Genomic DNA, 25941 nt, shown 5'->3' with positions numbered 1-25941 from the left:
GAGAGAATCCAGTGTTTCCAGTCCGACAGTCTCAGGCTGTGGTGGATGGTGGTCTCTTTTATAAGACACAGTAAATTTAAATTTGTAGAAGGAGCTTTTTTGGAAGTAAATAAAAATCATGTTTCCTAAAGACCCGTCCTTCAAGGCCCCAGTCACTGCTGGATTTGGCCTGCATTCTGTAGTTTGCCAACCCCGATACAAAGAAATAACTATAATGAAATGTGGTGTAAGTGGTATAGCAGGCGTACATGTATGGTGGGAAATGGGCACGGAGTGAGGAAGCAGTTTACTGCCCCTGTGAATTGTGAAAGCCTTTCGAGCTTCCGTTGAGAACTGAGTCTCTGTGACCCTTTTTCAGGAAAACTAACTAAATAACTAACTAACTAAATAAGTAAGTAAGTAAGCTTGTTGACCTGTGGTTTAGACCACAGGCTCACCCAGGAAGAGGCTCCATTGTTTTTTTTATCTTTGTACCCACAGTGCTGAGTGCAGAACACATCAAATAGCAGACGCTTACAGATGCTAATTCATCTTGAAAAATGGAGAACCTGCATCTTAGGTCCTAATAGGTTAGCCAAATTGAGCTACATAGCAGCTGTTAAAAATATGGGTTTTGATCTCAGGAAAAATATTGGGGCTGGCAACGTGGATTTAGGTAATCAACACAGGAGCAACTGCCGAAATCCTGGAGTTGACTGAAAGCCCTGTTGCAAAGAAAAAGGCTTGAGGATGGATTTTGATAACTACACCGTGACGGCTGATGTGATGAGTATAGATAGGCATTTTAGGCATACCAACTGTAGAGCCAAAAAAAAACAAACAAACAAAAAAAAACAGTTTAAATACATATATTCAATGAATTGGTGAAATGGAACTTTATTGTAACTTTGACTTTCTCTGGCTTTTTCTTGTTTGGCCCATCACTTACGGGAAATGTCAAGTGATTCTGAAGACCACCTGGAGTTGCTTTAACTTCAATCCCCTGAGAAGCCTCAAAAGGTCAAGTATCATCTCCTGCTGCTTCTCAGATGTCTTTACATCGCACTGAATTCCTGGTTAATCTTCCCCAGTCGTGTAAGATTCACATGTGACCGAGCTCTTGGTACAAATGACACTTTCTTTCAATTTTGGAAACCAAGCTTTTTCTCCCAGACTCAAGGGGATAATCCCACATTTTAAAGATGAATTTAAAAATACTGAAAGCTAAAAAGATTAGAATAGCTCTTTAAAAATTCCCTAAAAGTAATAATGTACAGTGTCTTAAAAATATATGTATTTAAGGTTCAGAAATAAAGGATTCATTTTAAGTGACTCTAGAGATACATATTTATACTGATATTATAGTATTAAAAAATTCAAGCACACATTTCAATGTATCCATATAGAGAAGACCTAAATGCACACATATATACACAAGTACTATGTATGTGGATTACTGATACCAGCTCAAGAAAGGTAATAACAACTTTGAGACCTTACTGTATAACAAGGAAGGATGAACTACATCACTCCAACTATTAGTTTCTTTATACCCCCAATAACTCTATGAGGTAGATAATTTTATTTTCACATTTTTCAATGACTGCTTTATATAGCCAACATAAATATAATCCCAAAGGAGACTCAAAATAAACCAAAAGTTTACTCTTTAATTTAATTCAAGAAATTGTTTATTTAGCACCTTCTATCTGCTAGTCAGCGTGCCACATGCTTAGACAAAATGCCTCCCTTCTGCCTATGAAGAGATATATTAATGTAGCTATGGACAGCAAAGGAGCTGTTTGCCCCCAAGGTAAATACCAGTCTCCATGCCAGGAGACTAAAAGCAACTTACAAATTTTGCAAAAGAGAGATTTTCAGCTGAAAAAAACAAAAAAACAAAACAACAAAACAAAAAGACAACAAGTTACCAGCAGAGCTCAGTTATATTTCCCTATTCTTGTCCTTTTTTCCTTCTTCTTGCTTTCACTGAGAACTTGGCTCTGTCTTTTCTATTTCACCTATGCCTTGGTTCACTTCAAAATGGAATCAAGAGAGGTGTGGAATCTTTCAAAAATGTCCCTTGCTATTCCTCAAGACATGCTCTTAACTCCTGTTTAATTTTAAGAGCCTGGCTGCTAATAAATGGGAGGAGAAAAAGGAAAAGGAGAGGGGAAAAGGGGGAAGGAAAGGGGGGAGGGAAAAGAAAAGATGGGGGTAGTACGAGGCCCTGGGAGGTGGGCGAGCTCATGGCCACCCCTGGGTCCCCTGCCTGCCTGAAGCTGGGCTGCTGGAGCTCCAGGATCCAGTTCCCCCAGCTCCCTGGGGCAGCTCCACCTGCTGCAGCGAAAGCAGCTGGGCCCAAGCTGGGCAGGAGGGAGGATGCCATGGGCCGAAAGCCAAAAGGCTGCAGTCCTGGGCTGCCGGGGTTGGGAGTCATGAGGGAATCTGTCTGGGACCTTCCCCGTGAGGGACTGATGGGGCTCCTGGAGGCGAAGCCCACATGAATACGGCAGCCCCGCTGAGACTTCATCCCCAGAGTTTCTTACTCTCACTTTAGTCTACACTCGGCCTCTAGCACCAGTTTCTGGCTCAGACAGCTTTTGTCCCAAGAAATTCAAAATGGCCTTTCAGCTACACAAAGTCTATGATGGGTAGTGTCACAGTTCAATATTTCTGTTATGGGTGCATTTTCACATCTGTGACCTGGACTGTTTTGCTTTTAATGAAGGGACTCAAGTCGCCCAAGAATGTTCCCACCAAAGGGGCCTGGGCCCCATGGACATTCTCCCCCAATCCTGTCCCCATTTCACTCAAGCTCCAAGTGCAGTATTAGTTTTTGTTCAAAACAAACAACGTTGTGATGTGATAGGTAATCACAGTGAAGATCCAGGAAAAGGCAATGGGCGTTTCTCTTCTGAACCGGATATGATTTTTAATGAAAGTGATCAGGAACTCAGAGACCTGGCCCGTCAGAAACATGCTTTTCTATGCCTACGGGTAACCACTCGGGCAGCCATTGAGATTTGCCAGACACAAGGAATGTAGCATGGAAGGAAAGTCTTGGTGAAGTCAACTGCCAATCTCTAGTATTGCTGTTTGTTACTACAATGAAGCTTTGTCTGACTTCCTTAGGACAATGCACAGATCCACAGACCACATACCAGCACACTGCCTTCATGCAATTGTCTTTGTGGATAATGATAACAACTTCAGAGATTTGAAAGGAGAGCTAGAAAACTATGTCCAAAAATACCTTGCTGGAAAAAGCAAAGTATTGCAAACTACAACACGTGAGGGATTGATTAGGGAAAGAAAGACTGGAGCAGCCCACGCTACAGGAGAAGCCCGGGTGTCCCTGGACAACCACTGTGAAGTGAATGTGATGTGGCTGCAGCCCTTGTTGGCTCCTCCAGGAGGACCTGCGGAACACGGCTATCAGTGTGGACACACTCACCTAAGGCTGGTCGCCTATGGTACAGGGAGGGTTCAGCTGGGGGCTGCACTGCAAATGGGATCTTGTTCCCTGTTAGGAGCTAGGAGAACCAGCAGGAACTGCTGCACCAATAAAGTCACCTACCATGGCTAAAGGATTGTTTGCCACGAAGACACTGTGTCAAAGAATCGGACAGGATGACTGTGGCATGGGTATGTGGGGAGCAGAAAAATTTAGAAATATTTAGGAATTGAATGTGTGGAGATAAGATCCTCCTTATCTCTTGCTTGGAGTAGGACATGTTTTCCAAAAAAGGAGACTAAATCGATGACTCCCAAAGGATGGCAGTAGATGTTGATTTCACCAAAGATGGCAGGATAAGGTGGAATAGCACAGTTGCCAAGGAAAATGATAAATTAAAAAAATGAGAAAGTCAAGTGACAAGTTTTGTGGTACATTTAAAATATTTTTGTGAAGAAATGCTTATAGCTAGAAGGTTATTAGATCAATAGGTTTATAGCTATGGAAGTTATCAAAGTTGAAAATAAAGACTTCTATGCCATAAATCTGGTGGAAAGACATTATAACACAAGACAGAATGAAATAATAAACAAACAAACAAACAAACAAACATATAAAATAACCCACACTGTATGTGGGTTTACAGTGTAATAGGGAATTCATTTAGAATGTTATGTATGATCCTGCATAAGTCACTCCACTTTTGTTTCCCGATTTGCTCTTTAGTAAAATTAGAAAATGAAGCTAAGAATGTTTCCGACACTAACATGTATTCTGAATGGTTTCTTTTTTTCCCCCCGTGACCATCCTCCTATTTCCATCAAACTTTGAGCATATTCTTATAACATACAGTAATAGAATCAGCAAGGTCAATATAATGGGGATTTTTTTTAAATGTCAATTTGCTATGAAATTGCTCACTGATGGATCACGCTACACTGGAAAAAAAATGTCATCACTAAACAATCTAAAAAGCTGCCCCTTCTCTAAGCTGGGAAAGTCATTTTGTATTTCCATTTCCTTTACAATGGGGTGACGTTTGTGCGTTGGAAAGCCAAGGGACAGCCACACGAAAGCCCCATTGGTCATACTAGAATTGGCTCTGCATTCCCACTCAATGTCTACCAAGTTTGCTTTTCTCAATAAGAGCTGCAGTCAGTTTCTAACATGTGACAGCATTTAGTGGTGATATGTATAGTACTCTGCCTGTACACAGAGTAGGTGCTAGTAAATTGTTTCCAAAGTTCAAATTCGTTTACTTATGCTGGAAGTTAGGGTTTATTTTAGCAGTGCTCAGCATGTGATTGTGTGTGAAAAAGTGCCAACCATCCTCTGGGGTGTTGCTCACACCATTTATGATCTGAACAACAAACACTCTAACATCGAATAAGAACTTTAGGTAAACACGAATCAGGAAAATGACAGCAGGTTCTTAGCATCTTTTGATCAAATTTTCAAAGTAAAGTAGCATGGGTCACTGACTTCTAGTGTGTATTAACAGGGTCTCTCATCTTCGAATTACACAACACTGTAGTATTTTAAGTCCCAGTTGCCAATTCAGAATAATGCATTTTAGTGCATGGCAATAGATTATCATAGAAAAAAACGATGGCCCAAATCACATTTGAGAACCAGGGAAGTGAAGCTGAATACAGGTGAACTTTTTTGAATAAGATGGATGAATGTCTCTGAATGAAATATTCAAGACTGCAGCAAACTGCCTCCCAAGTGAAACAGGAAATTTCAATTTCATGGGTAAATTAAAATTAGAATTAAACGTCTCTAAAATACACATGCATGCATGCACACACACATATATACACTTATATTTGTGTTTAGCAAAAAAAACTAAAACCAAAACAAACAAACAAAAAGGATTACTAGTTAAGCCAACAGATCTTTTACATCTGTATATGTTTAGCTTCCTTTGTTTTCATATATACAATAACTATTACTCCAATCATTATTTCTGGACCAAGATTTTTGTTTTTGTTTTTGTTTTTTTCTTTTAAATTCAGATACTCTATTTTCTTATCTCCTCCAAACCTAAAGTAAGAGTAGACATATTTTTTTAAATAATTTATCACGTGGAGCAGCTGCACAAGTGTTAGTAACAAATTTAAAACTACAATTGACAGAGAGGGCACTCTGCAACGACAGGATCTAGAGTCCAGAATTTTAAAGAGTTTTATTCAATTCTAGAAACCTTGTTTTCTTTCTTTTTTTCCAATTAAATAGAATCATTGAAATACATCTTCTTACCTTTGCTTTGCATGTTGCTAACATTAAGCTATTATATGGTAAGATACTACTGTACTATGAACTTTACATGTGCAGTTTTATGTCATCCTACAACATTCTTATAAGATAGATTTTATGATGCTCTCCATGTTAGATATTAAGGAACTGAGGTATAGAGGATGAATAAGTAACTTGTCCAAGTTTATACAGATAAATAATAGAGCGAAGATTGAAAATTTTGACTCAAACGCCAGCCTCTCAACTACTCCTAAAACTTCCAGGCAATTCTTAAATTGTCAAACATTAAATATATATCTTAGATAGATAACATCGTTTTCTCTAAAATGGTACCAGAATTTCATAAAAGATAGGTATCCGAAAATCATGGTGGGTTTAAATTAATTTCAGGGTAATACTTTATGACCAAAAAAAAAAAAAAAAAAATTACAATTGATGTACATGATACACTAGTGCCAGTGAAAAATAAACTTGTACCACTGATGAAGACTCTCTCCTTGACTAAACTTCAGTCAGGCTCCCCTGAGACTTCTTAACTAGGCCTCGAACTTGGCCCTGTCCTTTCTGGTCCTGCATAGTCCACTTTTATCAAGAATTCCGTCTGGTAAGTCAGTTTGGAGAGAACCCCTCCCCTGCTGTTACTGAGCACCCTCGATAACTGATCCAATTGCCCATCTCCCACAATCCGCCTGGTGTATGATCACGCCGGCCTGCCTTCCGAAGAATCCCTACGCCTAACGTCTCCGCTTTGTCATTTTCCATCCATCGTTGCCCCCCACAAACGCACCCGCCCTGCTCTTTGACTATAAATCCCTGCTTGTCCTTGTAGTCAGGATCGAGCCCAGTTCTATTGCAAACTCTCTTTTCCCTGATTGCCATAGTTCCTGAAAAAATCCATTTTTACCACTTTAACTACTAGCAGGCTCTGTTTTTTTAGTTTTTGTTTTTTAACACTGCACACATGCGGGGCAGAGAAACAGGAGGAAAGGAAAGAGTTTTGAAGATAATGACATTTTACACCCCACAGCTTTTTCTGCTCATACTTAAAGGCTACTTTGCACAGAAATTTTTAGAATGTGATCATTTGGTTCAAATACGAGCTTGAAAGTTGTGATTATTTGCTTTGGCAATATTCCTAAACTCAGCAGAGGAATGTGATTGTTTACTTAACTTCTTCAAAATATTAACTTTGCCAGGCAGTTTTAGACTGCGTCTTTTCATCTACAAGGGGGCACTCTTCGACTGAAAAATTACAGAACCAACCTGAAGCAAGCTTTGGAGCTATTGCTTCCCACCAGTACTCTGCAACTTTGATTAGGATTTACTGTGGCTAAAATAATACCCTTATCTTCCTGTCTGCTTGCTTTTCTGAGTAGGAAATATCTTCTGAGGAGAAAAAAAAAAAAAACAGTTTGGTCCACAATCCCATCTCCACAGGGTAAACCACTGTTATCTTCCATAGTGTTCTTAGGAGGGAGACTGTATTGTTCAACCCTGCATTTCCTGAAAGTCATAAAAGATTTTCAGATATTATCAAGTGAGCACTTTAAATACTGGAATAACAAAAGCAGAGTTTATCTTTCATTTCATAACAAGTCTTTTGTGATTTCTCTTGTGTACTAAAAGAAATCATTCACATCAAAGGCAATAGGACAATAACAACCAAACACTTAGCAGCAGGTATTGCATGGACAAATGTCCACCAGGAAAGTTAGCCCTTTTAAAAAGCAAAATGTGTAACTTGTGACTTCGTAGTGTTTGAATTTTTATAATGTGGGATTCAATTATAATTTTTGCAGGCCAGGGAAAGCCCCTTCACTCCTACTAAAATGCACTTAACATAAGTCTCTGTGTTTTTTTCAGTGATTATGAAATGTATTCCACGGCCCAAGGTCCTACAACTGAAGCTTTCCCATTATTTTCTACAAGATCCAACACAGCATTCTTGATTTCAATCAGGTCAGACAGGCTGTCAGAGTCCAATCTTGACACATCAACGACAAAGCCTATCAGAGCAGTCAAAAGTTTACAACATGTAATAAAAACTGAACTAAAGTCAAGCATGCTATCCTCTTGTAGGCCCAGGGAGACTCTAGGCAACTAGTGATTTGTAGGCTCCATTACACCCGGAATGTTCGATGTATCTAGCCCTTGGCAGGGTGTCAAGGAGAAGAAATAATCAGTCTTTAGAGATCACTGTTAAAATGCTATGCCCTCTGCCTCCTTCAGGTGAATCATTCCTTCCCCGTTGTCAGGATCCACTGATTAAAGCTGACGACTTTCAATAGCTTGTGACAAGTGAGGTATCCCCCTCTCCCTATGTGGAGAAAATGATATTGTGCAATCAGCTCTGACCAGGCGTGCTGTGAGCGATGGCTACTGCACGACGCCATCCTCGGAACTCCTGTTCCAGTGCCAACAGCACAAACCGGAAGGATGTACGTGATCTTGTACATGAGAGCAGAGGGATCACCAGAGGAGTAGATAGAGGGACATTTGAAAATTTATTTACAGATGCTTCATGCCTAGAAACCAAATTTTGTCTTTGTGTTGAATCTCCAGATTCAAACAGTCGACTGATATCAGGTATCTGGAAATAATGTGAAAGTACATGATGCAAATTGGTTGCACTGCTCACATTGCATTAACTGTCAAATAGGCTTTCTTGTCTTAATGTGACTTTTAGGCCAGTTAATAATGCTAATATAGCCACAAAGACAGTTGTTACTGATTTTTGAGTAGCAACTTTTGTCCTCATGATAGGCTCAGATTTTTTTTTTTCACTCTTTAGAACTCCAACTATTTCAACCATAAAACCACAGCAATTTAAGTTTCTCCTAGCAATACCCTATACCTGTAATACTTATTGTAAAAATTTGTAAGAACAAATGACCTATTTTCTAGTTAATTTAGACCTCTTAATTTCAGCTTCACTCTTCATATGTGGTCCGGATTTGGTTAATTCATTATAATTTGAAATTAGAGAACATATAATGTGATTAAGGATAATGAGAAATATAAATAGAACCCTAAATTTCCATTTTGGAGAAAATGTGTGGAACGATGTGCTGATGAGGGAGATAGAAAACAAGAATTAAAATATATCAGTTAGTGAATGTAGCACATGATTTCTGATTTTATCTTAATGCAATCGTGTTCATGTGAGAATATGACACATTCAATTTATTTTCCAAGTATTCTGATTTTCAAAAATTGTGTAGATTATAAAGTATTGATTATGAAACCTAATTAACTTAATAATTGATTCATATATGTTGCCAATAAGCCATGAAAAATATACATCTCTATAGGTAAGTAATGTATAATCTTATATAAAATTTTAATTAAAATGTTTACATCCTTACTATATAAATTTAGTAAATATTTTATAAAACATTTCAAATTGTAGCATGGTACTGTATTCTTCATGACAGAAAAATGTTTTCTAAAGTGTAAGAGTCATTTTGAAAAGCAAAGAAACCCCAAATTACAGTCCGTGTCCTAGTAAATCATTTTCAAGTATTTATTTTCAGGAATATAAAACATAGCCTTTCTTCTTAAATGCTCAATGTTTAATTTTTAAAAATATTTCTTACATGCCTTTTAATATTTAGTTTAAGTACAATAACATTAAGCCTTCATGTTTAGATATATGTGAACTATAATTGCATAATGTTTGTTAGTATCTGTTACTTTTAAACATCTCATTTAATTGTAAAAATATATAAATATATGTGTATGTTTATAAATATATATTTACACTTAAGTGTGTACATTATAAAAAGAGATATCGTTATCTATATCACAAAACTTTTCATAAATCTGCAAAGTTTTCTTTTGGGATTCATTACTACATTTATATTTATCACTGCAAAGATAAATGCTTTCAAGCATTCTATCAGGCACGTTGAAATGTCACCTAGGCTTATTTTCTGGTCTCAATCTCTCATATTCTTTTTTTTTCCTATTTTTTCTTTTATTTCTAATCCTTGACCACCCCTTACACACACAAAGGGAATGTTGCGATTTCTCCACTACTTGAAATATTTTTAAAAATCCTACAATTACATCCTACTCATCTGAGCCAAAAAAAAAACAAAAACAAAAAACAAACACCGAAAACAAATCAACATAGTCTAAATAAATACTGTGAGTCAGTCAGATATCTCAAATCACAACCTATTATAACACGAAAATATAAATAGGTAATGTTCCATGAATGTGTTATGAAGTTAATAGTTTCTTTGAATTGAAACATCACAGATTGAGTGCATGTATTTTTGTACAATTCTTCCTCACATCTCTAAAAACAGTTAAGAAATATATGTATATATTTCTTAACTGTTTTATAGATTTATAATATATATAATATTTATAATTATAAATATTTATAATTATAATATATATAATTATAATATATATAATATATATAATATAATATTATAATATATAATATAATATAATATTATATTATATATAATATATTATATATATATATATATATATATATATATATATATATATACCAACATAAACTAAATAGGAGAAAAGAGTGAAACATGGATGTCAAACAAATTTGGAAGATGGAAAGCTGACAGACAAGTGATACTTGGTGGGGAAAAAAAGGATGATATCTACAGGACCACAAAGAAGAACCAAGAAACAGACCTGGGAAAGGCTCAGGAATTTGAGCAATAGCGAGCTCTGAACGAAAGTCCTTAGAAGAAGCAACTGGACCTCCAAAAGCCTGGAGCCATTGCATTTGGCACCTGCCTCTGCCAACAATGAAGGAAAACAGGAGGTTATCCATCTGGAGACTGTCAGCTGGAGGGACCCTGCACCTGGAGTTTGATGTGAGGCTCAGTACTGAATACAGAAAGTTGAGATCAAAGTCTCTATATTCTCTTAATAACCCACTGCCCCAACCAAGAATAATAGAGACTCCAAGAGAAAAGGTCTATAGTCCCTGCATTTACAAGAAGTCCAAAAGGTCGGCCAAGTCTGTGTTTTATCACCCTAGAGGGATGCCTGATAGAAACAAACATTATCCACACACAAAGAGCTTCAAATCACCTCTTCAGGGCCTCACACTTAAATATAAATGGCAGATAATAATCAGCAGAAACTTGAGAAAAGCCGTGGATATGACAGAGAGAGACAAACAAAATAGAAGAAAACACAAGAATTCAGACAAAAATAGATAAAAGAAAAAAAAAAGAACAATTTGCAGGAAAGAGAGACCATGGGAAATTTCATGTCTATTAATCATCAGAGAGTTACAAAAAGATATTGTATAAATATTACTGAAAAAGACAGTACAGGGAAAGAAAATCCAGACAACAAGAAAGAGCTCCTGGAAATTATAGAAAGAAGGACAAAAGTTGAGAAACAAACACTACAACAAAACTAGAGAAGAATGCTTCTTACGGTATAGATTTTGGAAAGTTAGAAAAACAATAGTAAGAGATAGAGATATATGAAGAAAAACGATTTAAAAAAATAATCAATTCACAAGTTTCAACACCCAAATAATACAGATGTAAACAAGAGAAAAAATAGAGGGCAACTCATCAAGGAAATTACATAAGAACATTTCCTTAAACTAAAGGATATAAATTTTTATTGAAAAAAGCCACATTTGCTATCTAGCATAATAAATTAAATGAGACCTGCACAAAAACATATTTTTAATAAAATTTCAGAATTACAGGAGTAAAAAGAATTCTACAATCTTACAGAAAGTAAAAAAAAAAAAAAAGAAATACATGCATATGTTTAGGATCTAAAATGAGAATAGCATCCAAAATTTTAATAGTATGACAGTGGAACGGTGCCTTCTTAATTATGAGACAAAAAGACTTTCAATCTAAAATTCTACATTGAAACAAACTGTTTCTCAAGTGTGAGACACATAATATTTCAAAATAGTTTCAAAAGACCAGCCAAGTAATATTCTAAAGGAACAGACCAAGAAGACCTTAACATCCCCTTAGAGACACTAATTGAGACAAGCTTCTTCCTTACTCTAGGTCCCTTATCTTTTCTTAGCGTTTACTTTAGAAAATGGGTAATGATGAATTATTTTTCTGCTACTCTGAGATGTAAATCTTTTGAAAAGACTCTTGGCAGTTTTACAACCGGGGCATGTCTTTCTCTAGGACTTTTCTCTAGGAACCATCCCTTTGAAATGTAGTCATCAAGGAAGTCAGTGCCCCTCTCTCCAGGTCCCTAGTCCTCTGGTAGAGTAGGAGGCTAACATAGGCAAGCACCTTCCTCCCAAGCCAAAAAAGTCCCTTTTGTCATAAAGATATGAGGAGTTCATTTTCCTTTGGATAAAGCCATGTGTGCACATGGCCTATGATTCCTCCTGTCCAACCAATTAAAACTTCCCAGCCCTTTTTTTCAGGGGAGTGGAGCACAGACAGTTCTGGTCTCTCTCCCCAATTTCGATAGCCTTGAAAATAAGTCTTCCTGGTCTGGTTAAATGTGTCCAGTGCAATTTTTGCTTTGCCACAACTATGAGGTTGTGCTGCAATGGAAGGTGTAAGACATGGCAGCCAAAATAAAATAGGTAACAGGAAACAGACAAATCGAATCCCCAAGCCAATTACGAAAGACATCCCACATGAGAGCTGTCAGAGTTCAAGAGCATTAGAATACCCTGGGGAGAGAGGTGGGAAGTTTGAGAAGGGCAAAAGTACCCAAATGGAACTATGAAATTCCTAGATGAGTTTCAGCACATTGAGAGGAGATATACACTTCTATCAGAAATTTGGTGCTGAGTTAGTACTGGGGTACATAGAAAGTTCACCCAAAGAAGTATCTAGGCAATAATTAACTCCAGTAAAAAGGAAAAAGTTAGACAAGAGGGGGAAAAAATGTTGCTTCTGCTCTGAACAATATTTGCATAGTCAACATATGAATACTGAATAAAAGTTGACATAACAAATATTGTGATAGAATTGTGTCAGAAGAGGAGTGGGAAATGTTCTTGTGAGTGGTGGGCATAAGAGAGCTAAATCCTCCATGCCATATTGGGACTAAAACGTTAATATCTAAACTTTAAACACATAAATACCAGCAGCAGTGGTTCAAAAAGTAAAGAATTTGATTGTCAAGGGACTTGGGGTAAGGTTGGAGAGTCTTGAATATAAAATTGTTTTCCTTATAATTCTGAAAGTATTATTTGACTTTTTAAATGACAAACATGGAAATTCAAAGCACGGGGGTACCAAAAAAATGTATACAAGTGGACACTTTGGTCAATGTTGCTCAAGCAGTAGTTCGCCATAATCAGAAGTGTCTGGACGCTGATGGGAACCACTTTGAGCACCTCTTACATAATAATTGCAGAAGTCAAACGTGACTTGTATTCATCTTTTGTTATCGGTATATATTGAGTATTACAATTTTAACACAGTTTTCCTTTCTTAAAATGTGCATACATTTTTTTGGCAACCTCTGTATATAAAAGCAGTCTAGAAGAGGTAAGAAATCAGATGCCTGCTGAAAATAAAAACAAAGAAAAAGGAAAAAAATAACAAAGTGAAGAACAAAAAGAGGAAGAGGAAGAAAGAAAAATTTTAAATGAAGAAATGTGAAAGAAAAGAACAAAACAAAACAAAAGAAAACCCAAAAGCTGCTTTTTCCAAACCTAATCATTTCTTCTTTTTTGTTGTTTTTTATTTATTTTTTTTAAATTAGTTTATTGGGATTGCAATGGTTAGTAAAGTTACACAGATTTCAGGTGTACAATTCTATAATACATCATCTATATATCAATCACATTGTGTGTTCACCAACCGGCGTCAGTTCTTCCATCACCATATATTTGACCCCCTGTACCCTCATCTACCACCCTCTTCCCCCTTACTCTCTGGTAACAACTAACCTGTTGTCTGTGACTATCAGTTTTTTTTTTTAAATAAAGTTTATATAGATGATGTATTATTGAGACATACACTTGAAACTTACGTAACTTTACTAACAATGGTCACCCTAATAATTTCTTGACCAGTACTTATTAGCAAACAGCAACTGAACTGGACTAAAACAGCAGTCAGACTCCACTCATTTGCTGAATCACAAACTCAACCTAAACTACTCAGTGTTTTGTGATTCATAGCCTCCTTCTACCACCACAAGCACCTATTACATTTCTGATAAAATACATTACGGGGTTAGTAGGAAGTCCTCAAAATTGCACCAGAATGTTCTACATGTCAACCTTGTTTGTGGCAAATGAGCTATTTTAAGAATTGACCATCCCCCTTGAGCCCTTTAATCACTCTCGCCATCATCATTCTCAGCAATTAACCTTACCTCTTACCTTACAGAGAAATTAGACACCAACGGGTTCCATCTCTCTTTTTCACTCTTCAATCCTACACCTTTCAATGAATCCTAATTTTCACCTGTGTTTTCCTTCTCTCTCTTCCCAGGAGATGTTTGAAAATTGAAACTTGTGCCTCATGTCTATGCCCCTGGTGATCTCTGTAAATTTCTGGATGAGGTAGTGAGTACCAAGGCCAGTCCAGCTCTCCTGACTGTGTAAAACCTGCTAGTACTTAGGAATATGTGAGAAAACACCTCAGGCCCAGCTGTTCGAAAAGCTATTAGAAAGATTTATATGGGTATTTCTATTATTTAAGCATCTTTCCATGTTGCAAATTTTTCCAAGCCTCACAGTCCAATATCATCCTTCACCTCCACTATTAAGTGATGCTGCTAAAGAGAAAAATGAGACAGCTTTTGATTTGGCACCTGAAGATATAATCTTGTTGAGGGTGCTTGCCATCTTTTATATACATACTGTCAGTTAGCAAATCTTGGCTGTCTTAGTTCAAGAATCATTTTGGCAGTGCGGTGCCTCATTGGTTCGTAATTATTCTTTACAACAAACCTATTTTCTGAATCTGATTTCCTTACTTCTCATGAATCTCACTCAGTTTTATTTTTACTCTATCCATCTTTTCTGGTTCTTTTCTCTTAACATCCGTATGTACTCAAGTCTTTCCCAAAATAAAAAACAGTATGTCCACACCTCCCTCTAGAAATGTGTCTCTAATAAGTCATGTGTGTTTCACTTCATTAATATTTCTTTTATCTCTCTTCTCATCTAATTACTTATCACTACTTCCACTTTCTACTTTATCATTTTAGTTACTGTACTGATCTTTGAATTGTTTCCCTGATCAATTTTCCCCCTCCAACTCTATTTCACAAACATCTCTCCTTCGAGCATCAGACCCACACATCTAACTGTTCATTAGACATGTTCATTTGTGTATCCTACAGACATCTCGACTTAATATGTCCAAACCTCGAACCAGCTCTCCCTCATATACCTGCTCATTCTCCTCTTGGCTCTAAATTAGTGAGTGTCACTGCACATAGTTGTCTGAGCAGATATCTCATTCTCTCCCTTACTCTCTAGTCCTAACAGTCATCAAATCGTAAAAATTCTATTTCATAAATTTCTCTCAAATCTATTCACATCCCTCCATTCCCACTGGCTCCCTTCTTATTTAGATAATGATTACATTTCTGAGATTTCTAAAACATTCTCATGACTGGTATTTCTGCCATCAGATTGCCCCTCTTCTGCCCATTCTCCTGTGGAGAATACAATGTATTTGTAGTGATTTTTGACAACTGTAAGAATGATTTTATGCTTCCCCTATTTAAGATAATTTGATGACTCCTGACTGCTCTGAAGATAAAGCTCTAACATCCTGAACTAGACTTATAAGCATTTTTATTACCCAGTTCCTATATTCCTCCCTAGCTTAGATCCCACATTTCACTGTTTCATCTGATAAAAATATTTTCATTATTCAAGTGCAACATCTTCTTCCTCTCTTCCAGATATTTATACATCTTGTTTCATTTTGCTTGAAATATTTCTTCTCTTTACCAACCATTCTCTTCCACATTCCTCAGGTTTGAGTTGGATGCTCTATTAGGTTCCTAGGGCTGCACTAACAAAATACCATTAATTGATGGTTTAAACAAACAAATTTATTCTCTCACCATTCTAGAGGTTGGAGTCTGAAAATCAAGGTGTTGCAGGGCCATGGTCCCACTGAAGGTTCCAGGAGCAAACCATCCATGGCTCGCTCCTAATTCCTGGTAGGTGCCTACAGTGCTCGACCTTCTGCACCGGTAGGTGGACCACTCCAGGCCTGTCTCCCTCATCCCCTTCAGTGTGTCTGTGTTTTCACATGGCCACCTGATCAGGATACCAGTCATTAAATTTAGTGCCCATCCTAACTCAGTATGACCTCATCTTAATTAGTTACACCCATAAATATCCTACTGCCAAACACCGTCACATTCTAAGGTTACACTTGGGCATGTATTTGGGGGGGAACTCCATTCAACCCGGTATTGATGCCTTTTTTACATCCTCCTAGTACAACCGGAACAGCACTTAGCATCGCTGATATAACATTATATTGCAAACTCCCAATTTGTCTTTTCCTAATTGCACAGGGACAGCCAACATGCTTAGGTTGCTTAGTGTTTTACCTTCAGTACCTAGTACGGCGCCTGACACCGACAAGAGACTCAGTACAGACTTGAGAAAAAATGAATGCAGAATTGAAAAAGAGAGCTGTTCTTAAGATTCTCACAGCCTTCTCATAACTTTCAGGATAACTTGCTAAACTAAAACGGAATACAAAAGAAAGGCCTATGTTCAAATGTAAATATCCGTACCCTTTTCTCTCTACCTCTGTCAGAGCATACACAAACATCAAAAGAAACCAGACCATAAATTAAGGTCTTCTGAAGATGGCGTGCTGCCCTGCATTTGGCTTTTGTTTTTGTATTGCCCTATTTCATGCTTCTTCTTGCTAACTCCTATTCTATTTCAAAACTCAGGCAATTTAGTTTTCCTGTTGGAAGGAACATCAGTTCTCCTCTGACCCCACTATTTTTTGGGGGCAAGGGCTTTTCTGTATACCCCTATAACAGACACTGTCGCTATTCTGTGCCATCTGGCTATGACTTATCACAAGCACCTACAAGGACGGGCCTGATGGAAACGCCACATAGCTCAAGTCCTTCAGGTACCCTAACCAAAGACAAATACTGGCACTGGTATAAAAAACCTTAGGCATATCACACAGTCTCTCAGATTTCAGTTGACCAAAATTGTACCTTGCTCTTTGACAAATCCCATGTAGTCTCTCCTCCCGTCTCTGTTTCACTTTCTCCTTGACCTACTGGTGTTTCTTAGACTCACGAACCAAATAAACGACTAGCACTCCAATTCTTACTCAGGAACTGCCTGTGATTGGACCCAATCTGAGACATGACATTCCCTAACCCTCTTCTAATACCACTTATCATACTCTGTAATCTATTTGTCATTTGCTGCTACTATGCTTCTATATAATACAACTTTATTACTCACTCTCTAAAAGACTACTTGTAGTATGGTAGGAATAAAGAAACATCTCTGATTCTTTTTTCTTCTTTTTATGTATGAATAATTTCACAATTTCATATTATGTGGCTAAATTGAACGAGAAGGTAGAGACATTAAGGCATTTGGTATTAATAATATATAATTTGTAACTTCATATTAAAATATACTCATTTTTATAGGCAAAACACATTAAGTATTACTTTTAAAGTGTAGGAATTTTTCAACAAATTCTACCATTCTCTTCAGTTTGGCAGGCTCTTGTCAATTGAACTAATTTTTTTTCCTGATCCATTTTTAAGCTTATTTTAAACTCTTGAATATGCTTTTCAAATGTGTTTCCGTGTGTATGGCTAAGTAATCCATTGCTTGATAAGCTACTCATAACTGATTAAATAATCTTATTACAGATGCTAGCTTAAAATAATGTCAAAAGGTACTCTTCAAAGTCATTAGTTTTACAAAAACGCAGTCAAGTGCACAAATGTACCCATTTAATACTGATGGATCTCATTCCATTGTTTTGACAAGAAAAACATATAGCTTGTGTGTAACTCACTTGTTTTCTGAACATTCAAAATTCAGTCTGAACAGGTTTTTTTTTTTTTTTTTTAAACCATATACCATACCTTGTTTTTTTATTTCTTTGATGTTTACTCCTTCCAGCACTTTCTACCTTTATTACTGAATTGCTTTTCCCTACTAGAGTAGCGAGCACTGCATCAAAAATATGCATTGTTCTGAGATCAGACGTACCTGGCTTTATATACAATGTAATACAAAGCCTTGTGTTTTCTTGCCCCCCATTGTCTTCTGTTTTCTTACTATGTCTACTGCTGTGAGGAAGAGTGGGGCTCACAGCCTGATTCAGTCAGTTTTAGCAACACGAAATGACATATTCAAGTTTGCATTGTGGGCATATTTACGAAAACGTCCTACCTGAAATATTCTAATGTACCTGCTGCTAAAATTAGAGCATGCTTTGAAGAGAAGCAATATTTTCTAGTGGAAAAAATAACTAGAAAATGGAAAACATTGCTTTAATCTTCAGTTATTAAAACACTGAAAGATTCCTTTTTTGTTTTTCATTTCCTCTAAATTTGCATTTTGAAAGATATTTGGAACTTTTTCCATACATACACTATCTCTTATAGAAAGCAATCCAAAAATACAAAAGACTTATGCTCTGGCAAAGTTTTGAATCTGTGTCCACTATTAGCTTACTGCTTCTCCAATTACAGGAAGACATAGAAGAAAGTATGTATGAAGTATGATCAAAAAGTACGGTGAATATTAAAATTAAAAGAAAAAATTATTACAGTCAAAGACGGACTCATTCATCCCCGTCAAAATACTGCCCCTTGCCTCAAACACACTTGTCCTATTGTTCTTGCCACTTTCTGAAGCACTTCTGGAAGTCCTGCTTTTTGAGTGTCTTTAGTTGTGCTGTCATAGCTGCCTTGATGTCCTGAACCATTATGATTTTGGGCAAGAGCCAGAAGTCGCACGGTGCCAGATTCAGTGTATAAGGTGGATGAGGACACAACGTAATGTTTTTATTTGACAGAAATTGCCGTATACCAGAAGTGATGTGTGACATGGAGCATTGTGATAGAGGATGAAGTAAAGACACTCACAAAAGAGGACTTTCAGAAGTGCTTCAGAAAGTGGCAATAACAATGGGATAAAAGTGTGTTCGAAGTGAGGAGGAGTATTTTGAAGGGGATTAATTGCAATGTGTCTTTTATTGTAATAATTTTTTTAATCTATGCATTCACTGTATTTTTCGATCACACCTTATATTTACTCTCATGTTATATAGATTGGAGATAATAATTAGCAATAACTACTAGATAATATGATACTTTTTCTTCTTGAAAAAATACTGAAGATTTTTTTTATTTATAAATTTATTTATAGCTAAAATTAATTGATAATTTCCTAGGCTAATTTAAGTTTGCCAGTAAGAAGGCTGAGAGGCATTTTATTGCTATTATATGAACTTTTTTGTAGCTGATTATCTATTTCTTTTCTATAGAATTTTGAGGGTCCAACTTTTAAGTCTCAAACTATTATTTTGGGTCCATGGTTTGTTTGTCTGTACAATTTTCTCAAAAAGTTAATCGATTTCTTATGTGTTTGATTGTTGTGAGTCTCATGTGTCAATGGACACATTAATTCTTCTTGAACTACGCCTTTCCTTTGGATTTAATTTGGATAACTTAAGCCTACCACACTTCCATAGGAGAGGAATGGGGTTGGTTTGCTTGTTTGTTGTTGCTTTTGTCTAAGCCTTATGTTCCCAACTGAAAGAATTTGCAGGGCAACATTATATCCATTAAGAATTTTAAAAACAGGTGTGAAAACTTCCCTCTGATGTTGGTCCTTAAGCCACTGTTTTAATTGACCTTTTTTATTCAACAGTTTTGAATATTACACATGGAGATGAATATCAGTTAAAACTTCCAACACAGAAATCCGTTTGACTCTGTTATATTCTGCATTTGCTTTAACTTCTGCTTGCAAAACACCTAGCTCTTTCCTGAGTTCATCTCTCTTGAATTATCCTGGTAAGTGCAACCAATAGGAAACAACTCATGCTACTAACATGGTTTTACATGTTAGTCTTCATTTGCAGATCAGTCTTGGTAGGTGCAATAGCTGCCTTCTAAGTTATCGCATATGATACTTTTCCTAAATATTTAACCACTACATGACATGCATCACCATCCTTTTGGCCTCTGATAAAAAATTTCCTTGCCACTAAATACTTGGCCTCAAAACCAGTGCCACATATTTCAGGTGGTCTATTAAGGAAGCACTTAGGTCTCAGTACTAATTTTTGTGTGAATCATGCTAAGCTGGGTTATTCTGTGGAAAACAAAAACTTGAAAATCTCAATGTCTTAAACAATACAGTAGTCCCCCTTTATCTGTGGCAGATATGTTCCGAGACCCCTGTGGATGCCTGAAACCATGGATAGTATGGAACCCTATATATATACTGATTTTTCCAATATATGTATGCATACCTAGGATAAAGTTTAATTTATAAATTAGGCACGATAAGAGATTAACGATAGCTAATAATAAAATAGAATAATTTTAACAACATACTGTACTACAAGTTATGTAAATGCGGTCTGTCTCTCAAAGTATCTTATTGTACTGTTCTCATCTCTTCACTTAGAGAAAGCACTTTAGGGCTTCTCTGTGGCATATCCGAATTGCAGGTCACTAATCTTTGATTTTGGGGCCATTAAATAAAATAAGGGTGGTTTGAACACAAGCACTGTGATAATGTGACAGATCTGATAAACGGGACACCTACTAAGTGACTAATAGGTATGTAGCATATCTAGAGTGGATACATTGGAGAAAGGGAGTTCACGTCCACTGGGGCATGAGAAAGCGAGATTTCATCACACTGCTTAGAATGGATCACAATTTAAAATTTATGAGTTGTTTTTTTCTGGAGTTTTCCATTTAATATTTTTGGACCACGGTCCCTTACTGATAACAGAAAATATAGAAAGCAAAGCTGAGGATAAGGGGTGACCAGTGTAATGTCTATGTCTCATTTGTAAGATGTGTTATATATCACATGCGCTCTTTGCCAAGATGATGGAGACTCCATTTCAATACATTGACAAAATCAGAAGGAAAATAAGGCAACGTGGCAAACAATGTGTTAGATCATGGCATTTAAGCCTAGAATACATGGACCACTTTTGCTCACATTTTATTGGCCAAAACAGTTAATGTGTTATCCTCAGTTAAATATTGTGTTCCCCCCTAAAGCCCCCAAAATTATGCCATCATAATTATGGATCATCACAATGTGACCTTATTTGGCAATAGGTTCTCTTAATTAGTTAAGAAGAGATAATACTGGATTATAATGTCCTTATAAAGGCGATGTGAAGACAGACATACAGGGAGGGAGGCAGAGATTGGACCAATGCATCTACATCCAAGAAACACCAAGGATTGCTGGCAACCCCCAGAAGCCAGGGACAAAACATGGACCAGTTACCCCCTCAGAGCCTCCAAAAGGAACCAAGCTTGCTGACTTCTTTGTTTCAGCCTTCTGGAATAGGAGAAAATAAATTTCTGTTGTTTTAAGCCAGTTAGTTATGGTAATTTGTTATGGCAGCCCTAGTAGACTAAATACATACGGGATGCTGGAATTTAAGAATGCAGCCGTATACTTCTCCCATTGCTGAGACATTGAATATAGCACAAAATCTAAACATAGGTTATTTTCATATGAGTACAATGGCAGAATTTTTAAAACATGTTTTCTTATTTTAGGCATACATTTTGAGGTGATGGTCATAATTTTTGGTCCCTTATTTCTGAGAAAACTGAATTGAGCCAGGTTGATTCACACCGATGGCCTACTAGACACAGATAAGTGGAGTTCACAAAAGCCAAGATATTTGGGAAAACACAAAATATTTCCATGTTGAGAGTTTTTGTTTATTTTTACATAACTAAACCAAGCATTCTGAGAGTAATAAACTCAACAAATAAGTTTGCTTCTAGCCTTTTTATCCCATGTTATTTTGTTAGTGTCTTATTAGGACAACTGAATTAATGCAACCTCTGAATTATCTGTGGTTCTGTTTCTGAATTATTATATGGCCATTTTCATAATACTGGTTCTTATCAAAATAAGAGTGTTTATTTTGCTGTAAAAACACAATTAAAGAAAACAATGAAGACCCAAAACCTTAGAGATGGAAAATCAGTTCAGATAAGAATTTTTGCAGAGTTTAGATAACAAAGTAACTCTAATAAAACTTTAATTCTGCCTGTTAGTAGGTCATAAACTTACCTTTTAGGGAACAAAATTCTTATGAGCATTATTTTTTCGGCACAACTCCTCCAGAAAAGCAAATACAATATAATAAAACGCCCATATTTAAGTTGGGAAAATACTGTATTGAGAAATTAGTATATTTATCCTTCCATTTCCTGTGAGTGGGGGCGGATGTTACTTACCACAATGGAGACAGTGCTTAGAAAATGCAATTGTAGAACATAATATTCCCCATTAATGTCTATACCCAGGACAAAACCTAATAAATCAGTCACCATGATCACAAGTGGCCTGTTTTGTCATAAAGATCTTAATACCAAGAAATGAAGAAGACTTCAGTGACAGTGAAGAGGTTAATTTTGAACTGGTCTACAGATAGGGCAGAGTAAAAGAATGGTGCACTGAGTCACAGACTGGAAGGTGAGACAGTTCAAGGAGGACAGGAAAGGTATTATATATTGTGTAAACAATCTTCCTAGGAATTTTACTAGGGGGAGAAATAGACTTGTGCAAAAAAGTTTGACTGTTAGGTAACGGGACATATTTTTAAGATAATACTCAGAATTTGGGAAGGCAAGTACATTTGTGAGACAAATAAAGTTATTCAAAGCCCTTGTGATGGAAACCGTACCTCTCTAATGCTCTGTCCGCTATCGTCCACTAGGGTCCACTCTGCAGTCGGCCTGTGATTTCTATTTCAAGATGAGCTGTTGGGTTTGGTTCCCATTGGCTTAAATTACACTTGGTGATAACTGTTGTCCCTTCAACTGTGTTCCAGGGGAAGATGCTCAGCTGATTAGACTTGATTAGGCTAAATTTCAGTTAACAGGACAAGATTTGGGGGATAATTTGTGTAAGGTACTTTTGGGAGGAAGGGGGAAGTCAAATGTCCTGAATAAATGAAGAGGGACAGAATTTTGAAAAGGCATCTTACTTCAAACCATTTCCGAAAGTACTGGCACCCATAACTTTCTTTACTAAATAGGGAAAGGCATTGATAATGAGTTTGTATACTTAAAATTAAATTTTCTTTGATCTGTACTTCTAAATTGAAATGACTCCATTTATGTTGGTCATGAGAGCTTTTTATTTATATAAACCATAAATATCCTCAAATGCATTTAATTTATGGTGAATACATGTGTATCTGTGTTTATGATATCCATACATGTATATAAAGTTTATTAATACTTAAACTATCTGAAATACATTTGTGTAGCAACCTACTTATGAATCAAAAGACTTAAAATCAAAAAGTAGTTAAATAAGAAGCTGAAAGATGAACGATGGAAAAGTTATTTTAAAATGTATGCATTTAAACTTATACACTAGCTTTTTCAAAATAATTTCATGAGAATGCTGTCAAAAGAGTTCTTTGTCAGACTGAGACTAAAAGAAGAAGCAGGTTTTGAATATACGGTTTACAGGGGCAGAATAGTAAAATGCCTCAATTACGTTTTTCTTCTAATAGTGGTTAGGAGCATGTGCACTGAGGTCTGGAAAACCTAAGTTCAAATTTCCCTTTCAAAACTTTCCAGCTGTACGATTTGGGGGAATTTATCTAACTCCATCTGAACATCTACCTAGTTTTAAAATGGGGATATTTTGTACCCACCAAGTCTTGTGAGTATCAAAAAAGGTAATCAATGTGACATGCTTATCACAGATGTGAGTGTACAGTAAGCACCCAGTCATTGATTATATTGATCTCCTGTAAAAATAAACTCATAACTGGGAGGAATGAAACAGCATTGCGGAGAAGAAACTGGAGCGTAACTTAAGTACGAATATTACAAAGAAAACCTACCTGGTCTATCTGAGTTCAAGTGCATTGCATGTACACTTTTAAAGCAACATAGTTTCAGCAGTTCAGGTCCATGAGATCTACTAGATATGACAGAAGAGCTGTCCATCTGCGATTCTGTCCAACTCTAGTTCCAGTTTTGAAAAGGAGGAAGAGCACAATACCAAAAATTTCAGAAGGTTAGCTTTTAGAATTGGTTATTGAAAGCATAGTATGCAATAAGTAAGAGGAAACCATGATCAGGAACAAAATGATAGACTCCAGAATGAGAGAGAGCAGGTATCTCTATTTAAACACATCAAGGCCGTTTATGAATGTACAAGTGTTGGAGAGGCTGTGGAGAAAAAGGAACCTGCATACACTGTTGGTGGGGATGCAGACTGGTGCAGCCGCTATGGAAGGCAGTGTGGAGGTTCCTCAAAAATTAAGAATAGAATTACCACATGACCCAGCAATCTCTCTCCTGGGTATCCACCCAAAAAGTCTGAAAACATTTATCCATAAAGGCATATGTGCTCCGATGTTCATTGCAGTTTTATTTATGGTGGCCAAGACATGGAAATAACCAAAGTGTCCTTTGATAGATGATTGGATAAAGAAGATGTAATATATATACACAAGAAAAGATGAAATAGTGCCATTTGCAACAACATGAATGGATCTTGAGATTATTATGCTAAGCGAAATAAGTCAGACAGGAAGAGTTGAGAACCATATGACTTCACTGATATGTGGGATATAAAATTGAAAGCAATAAAGGAACAAGACAAACAAATAATGAAACAAACTCAGACACAGGCAATACCGTGTTTCCCCAAAAATAAGACCTAACCAGACCATCAGCTCTAATGCATCTTTTGGAGCAAAAATTAATATAAGACCTGGTATTATATTATATTATATTATACCCAGTAATATATTATATTATATTATATTATATTATATTATATTATACCCTGTCTTATATTATACTAAAATAAGACCAGTCTTGTATTAATTTTTGCTCCAAAAGATGCGTTAGAGCTGATGGTCCTGCTAGGTCTTATTTTCAGGGAAAGATGATAGTTCAATGGTTACCAGAGGGTGAGGGGAGCTGATAGATTAGGGTAAATGGGGTCAAATATATGGTGATGGAAGGAACTGACTCTGGGCGGTGAACCCACAATGTGAGATATAGATGATGTGTTACAGAATTGTACACTTGAAATCTATGTAATTTTACTACCCACTATCACACCAATAAATTTTAATTAAAAAAAAAATGAATGTAGCAATACGCCCAGTGAGTTCATCTTGAGTCTCCGTGTTTTTCTTTCTGCATTAGCAAGAAGCCAGATGGTTACCTTCTAATCTAAACTAACACTGAGTCACGGCAGAGCTGAAATGAGAGTGGGGTTGGGTGCCACGGACTGGAAGGGGTGATGGGTGAAGTATAAGGTGACCCACCGTCCCCGTTGGCCTGAGACCGTGGCGTTGTTTTTGATGTGGGACTTTTGGGGCTATAACCAGGTAGGTCCCCGCCAAACAGAAGGCAGGAATAGGGCTCCAGAATGTACTCAGATCTCTATATCAGAAAATGTGTGTGAATAACAGCAAGGTTTCTTTTATGATAAGAATTAAAAAAGGGAAGTTTATTGACTGATGAAGGTATTGACATCAAGATCAAAACCTTACCATGATGAAGCACATATTTTGTGCCATGTGATATTTTAAATATTTCACATTTACAAATGTACACAAAATTTTATGGCAACTTTGAAAATAAGCTATTATTCTTATTTTGTAGAAAATAAAACTGAGGCCTAGGAGAGACTGAGTAACTGTCCTAGGTTCACATAACTTAGCTAAGGTGCAGTTTTGCCCTTGAGAGTGTGGAAATAGCAGCCAGAGCCAAAACCTCCTGGTCAAAAAGAAGAGGTTGCTCTCTGATCTCACATGCTAAAATCCCTAGTCAGCTGGAGCTTGGGAGGCGTGGCTTTGCCCACAGCTTGTGAGCATCTGCTGGCAGGTGCCTTGCCAGGGTTCCTCTTGTGGTCACAGCAAGAGATGCCATTTGCTAACAAACTTCCCGATTCAGTGAAAGTCTGGAAGACACTCTAGTCAGATAACAATTTAAAATCATCGTTCTGCCTCCTAGTGGCTTAGAGGCAGGAGAGAGAGAGAGAGAGAGAGAGAGAGAGAGAGAGA

General features: G+C 36.8%; 1 pseudogene; it reads left to right on the top strand.

The window, feature by feature from the left end:
* Positions 1-2629: 2629 nt before the first annotated feature.
* On the top strand, positions 2630-3746 carry LOC117021616 (polypeptide N-acetylgalactosaminyltransferase 11-like; annotated as a pseudogene).
* Positions 3747-25941: the final 22195 nt, after the last annotated feature.

This window comes from Rhinolophus ferrumequinum, chromosome 4 (genome assembly GCF_004115265.2).
Source record: "Rhinolophus ferrumequinum isolate MPI-CBG mRhiFer1 chromosome 4, mRhiFer1_v1.p, whole genome shotgun sequence".
NCBI lineage: Eukaryota > Metazoa > Chordata > Mammalia > Chiroptera > Rhinolophidae > Rhinolophus > Rhinolophus ferrumequinum.
Note: the sequence above shows the minus strand (reverse complement) of the source record. Positions and strands in the feature narration are given on the sequence as shown.